We start from the raw sequence: 5,000 nt of genomic DNA, 5'->3' as shown, positions 1-5,000 counted from the left end.
TACCACATGAACCCTAGCATGGGACGCATACTTAGGGCCGATACATACTCCTATTTTAGAGCCGAATAAAAGTCGGTTCGGCTCTGTAGAGCCTACAATGTGACGTCATTTGAGGGTCGGGGGGGCGGGTACCGTCCTAAAGTCGGCTCTTCGGTGCTACTGAAAATTTCTGACGAGCCGAAATCATTTCGGCACTACAGCGCCGAAACAGCGGTAAAATAGGAGTATGAATCGGCCCTTACTGTACCATTTACGGGTTTCTGATCCGGTCGGGAGCGCATGGATGATAACTTACTGTACGTTATGTTGTAGTCACTGGTTTGTAGTCGGTCATCAGGCCGCAACCACCAAACCGGAAACACCCTAATTCCTCGCTATCAAGGGAATCATAATTTTAGGGCCTACCCAATAAACGCCTTGATGCGACGTATGAATCCGACAACTCTGACTTCAAGTATACTTCTTGGAATAGTTCGTTGGGTATCCATCTTTTATTTCAACTCGTATAGCGACGGTCGAGACTAATAACAACGTCGAAAAACATGGAACCATCTTATAAGAATAAGAGTTATTTTTGTTGTAGATCTTTGGTGGAAAGAGTGACAAGTACATTTACTTAAGTACAGTACTTAAGTATTTGAGAGGTATTTGTAATGTACTTTACATGAGTAATTCCAATTTCCAATACTTTTACTTCTACTCCACTACATCTCAGATCCAAATATTGTACTTTTACTCCACTAAAATTATTTGAAAACTTTAGGTTACTTTGTAGATTTGGATTATTATTACAAATACATTAACCACTTCAGCCCTTTACACATTTCAGCAATTTGAAAATAGTAGATCTACAAGCTCACAATGCTTGTGGATCTGCTGTATTCAAAAATATTTTTAATACATTTGAAAACTTGAAATGGGACATTCTGCATAATGAGTACTTTTACTTTTGGTATTTTAAGCAATTATTTATGCCAATAGGCTACTTTTGTACATTTTGTATTCTGGACTTTTACTTGTAACAGAGTAGTTTTATATTGCAGTATTTATACTTTTACTTAAGTAAAACATTGGAGTAGGGAACCAAATATTGACCCCTGTGGGGTCAAAGTACTGCAGCTTTAAGTGGTTAAACGTGTCACTCAGCTGACTTATTTTCCCCATAGGACTGATATATCACTGTATACTACAGTATGTGTAACACATTGAAAAGCACTTTGAATATAGGTGCGATAGAAATGAATAACGTATAGACCATTTCAAACAAACGTTGCCCTGTAAATCACCAGCATTCCAAACAACCAATATCAGGCATTGATTAGGTCCTATAGTGCTCATAAATTGTCCCTGAGATCATGAGGGAAAGAGCTTAACCCATTTTAGGCGGGAACCCCTTTTGGTGTTAGCATTATGTTGTGCTTTAGCTATTGAAAAATAGCAGATCTACAAGCCCATAGCGCGCCACCGAGTGGCGCGCTACGAGCTTGTATGTCTGCTATTTTTGAAAAATCGAAGAACCACTGACATAGAAACATTTTTTCAGAAAACTGTCATTTTCAAACAGACATTTTTAGAATCTGATCTCAGGTCAAAATGCGTTAAGGGAAGAAGTAGGGGGTTCTCTGTCAAGATGGTACCATGATTTAGGACAGAAATACGACGTGTGGGGATTTACTGCAGATTTATGGGTGGATGGATGTAATTCATTTCGAGGTGATTTGAGGTCCTTTTTTTGCGAGGTTCTCTAAAGAGACAGGCTTTCAGTTTTTGACTGTGTTATGACACATACAAACATGCATGTAAAGGAGGAAAACGATATGCACTTCCCAGTTTTTATACGGTGCTGGACCCAAGAAAGTGATCAAATGAAGAAAAAAGTGGAATGTCCGCACACGATGTTATTCTGCTCCCCGTCCTTTTTATTTCAACCTAGAATAACAACATTTCGCCCCTCTGGGCTTAAACATGCATGAACATTAGAGGCATATTAGGGGTGTAGGTGGCGGGTAGGTACATACTTGTAGAAAACACTGCCGCTCATGAGCTAGATCCCTCATGATGGTTATAAGAATGTTGCACGCACATCCCAGAAAGTAAGCCCCCCTGAGCCATGGGGCAGGAGCCTATCTCCGGTGTCCTTAGCGTGTGGCAGCTTGATGTAAAGTACTGTACAGTGTACACCCCCGGGCATGACAGTAGTATGTCGCAGGGACTTACTCCAACCCTTGATGCTGAGCAGGGACGTGCAGAGAGTGCCTCTGCAGGGGCTGAAATCCCGTAAGAGGGCACTTTTGGACAAAATTAGCAGATCTAGCTACAAGCTCACAACGCGTCGCAGATCAGCTATTTTCGGGGCGCAACCCAGCACTCTTCAGCTAGTGGAGATGCGGTGTACGGCATGGATTTCTAAACAAATTTGTTCAGCGCAAAATGCATGAGTTCAAGTTCAGGAGACTTTGAAAAAAAAAGCAATTGAGGAGGCCATTTCCATTTGCAAAGAGAGGAGGTCATTTGCATTTCTTTCACCATAAATGCTGCATTCGTGGTCTGGAAAGTGCAGTGCAGGGGACCCAGTGCCCAAGCAGGAAGGCACTGGGTCCCAGAGAGTCTTCATTTCCTGATCCACCTCTATTACTAACATGGTGGTGTTGTGAGACGCATCAGTCTTAAGAGTTGTTTAGTTTGAGTTTGTGCTCAGAGTGAGTGATATCATGAGAGAATGCTCAATCTTTTTGCTGTTAATTAAAATGTTACCCTCAAAACGAAAACATTTTATTGGACCAGTCTGGGCCAGCCTCCAGAGTTTCCCACTTAATCATTTGTGACTTGCTTTGGTAAATAATGTTATCAATGGAAGTTTTATTTATAGTCGTAAGACGTTGAATAAAGTTGAGATTTATTATCGATGAAGCGTCCCCCTTTGTAGACCAGAATCCCAACTTCAATTTGAAAATTCAGCTCCAGACTCTCCTGACCATCATTTGCAAAGCCTCAAATGACCTTTAGGTAACATTTATGTTATTGCAGCTGCTTGTTGGTGGTATAGTCTAGTAGCCAGCCCATAGAGCCCCATTGTGAACCCGGACATGTTGAGTACACCAAGGTGTTGGTGGTATAGTCTAGTAGCCAGCCCATCGAGCCCCATTGTGAACCCGGACATGTTGAGTACACCAAGGTGTTGGTGGTATAGTCTAGTAGCCAGCCCATCGAGCCCCATTGTGAACCCGGACATGTTGAGTACACCACGGTGTTGGTGGTATAGTCTAGTAGCCAGCCCATAGAGCCCCATTGTGAACCCGGACATGTTGAGTACACCAAGGTGTTGGTGGTATAGTCTAGTAGCCAGCCCATAGAGCCCCATTGTGAACCCGGACATGTTGAGTACACCACGGTGTTGGTGGTATAGTCTAGTAGCCAGCCCATAGAGCCCCATTGTGAACCCCATTGTGTAGCAGCGGTGGCCGAACGGATAGCGGAGCGGTCTTGATACCGGAAGGTCGCCAGTTCGAATCAGCGGTCCGACACGTTAAAATTACCACCGCTGAAGTGCCCTTGAACAAGGCATTGAACCACTACGATGAAATGTGTTCTATGAGCAGGGCCTGGCTGGAAACAAGTTCTTGAGCTTAGCCCAGATACCCTGGGTAAATATAGTAATCATTTCATTTCATTTCAACCCGGACATGTTGAGTACACCAAGGTGTTGGTGGTATAGTCTAGTAGCCAGCCCATCAAGCCCCATTGTGAACCCGGACATGTTGAGTACACCAAGGTGTTGGTGGTATAGTCTAGTAGCCAGCCCATCGAGCCCCATTGTGAACCCGGACATGTTGAGTACACCAAGGTGTTGGTGGTATAGTCTAGTAGCCAGCCCATAGAGCCCCATTGTGAACCCGGACATGTTGAGTACACCAAGGTGTTGGTGGTATAGTCTAGTAGCCAGCCCATCAAGCCCCATTGTGAACCCGGACATGTTGAGTACACCAAGGTGTTGGTGGTATAGTCTAGTAGCCAGCCCATCGAGCCCCATTGTGAACCCGGACATGTTGAGTACACCAAGGTGTTGGTGGTATAGTCTAGTAGCCAGCCCATAGAGCCCCATTGTGAACCCGGACATGTTGAGTACACCAAGGTGTTGGTGGTATAGTCTAGTAGCCAGCCCATCGAGCCCCATTGTGAACCCGGACATGTTGAGTACACCAAGGTGTTGGTGGTATAGTCTAGTAGCCAGCCCATCGAGCCCCATTGTGAACCTGGACATGTTGAGTACACCAAGGTGTTGGTGGTATAGTCTAGTAGCCAGCCCATAGAGCCCCATTGTGAACCCGGACATGTTGAGTACACCAAGGTGTTGGTGGTATAGTCTAGTTGCCAGCCCATCGAGCCCCATTGTGAACCCGGACATGTTGAGTACACCAAGGTGTTGGTGGTATAGTCTAGTAGCCAGCCCATCGAGCCCCATTGTGAACCTGGACATGTTGAGTACACCAAGGTGTTGGTGGTATAGTCTAGTAGCCAGCCCATAGAGCCCCATTGTGAACCCGGACATGTTGAGTACACCAAGGTGTTGGTGGTATAGTCTAGTAGCCAGCCCATAGAGCCCCATTGTGAACCCGGACATGTTGAGTACACCAAGGTGTTGGTGGTATAGTCTAGTTGCCAGCCCATCGAGCCCCATTGTGAACCCGGACATGTTGAGTACACCAAGGTGTTGGTGGTATAGTCTAGTAGCCAGCCCATCGAGCCCCATTGTGAACCTGGACATGTTGAGTACACCAAGGTGTTGGTGGTATAGTCTAGTAGCCAGCCCATAGAGCCCCATTGTGAACCCGGACATGTTGAGTACACCAAGGTGTTGGTGGTATAGTCTAGTAGCCAGCCCATAGAGCCCCATTGTGAACCCGGACATGTTGAGTACACCAAGGTTTTATGTTAGAAATGTTTAGTATGGATCCCCAGCATGTAGAAACTGCTGGATGCTAACTTGCATAATTATGTTG

The 5,000-nt window shown here is 45.0% G+C and overlaps 1 protein-coding gene across 4 annotated transcripts in view; it reads left to right on the top strand.

The window, feature by feature from the left end:
- LOC306929536 (receptor-type tyrosine-protein phosphatase gamma-like) overlaps positions 1-5,000 on the top strand; it is a 472,869-nt gene that overhangs the window by 411,051 nt on the left and 56,818 nt on the right. The window lies entirely within an intron of this gene.

This window comes from Electrona antarctica (genome assembly GCF_951216825.1).
Source record: "Electrona antarctica genome assembly, chromosome: 9".
Lineage (NCBI taxonomy): Eukaryota > Metazoa > Chordata > Actinopteri > Myctophiformes > Myctophidae > Electrona > Electrona antarctica.
This window is presented reverse-complemented; position numbering and strand designations above follow the sequence as displayed.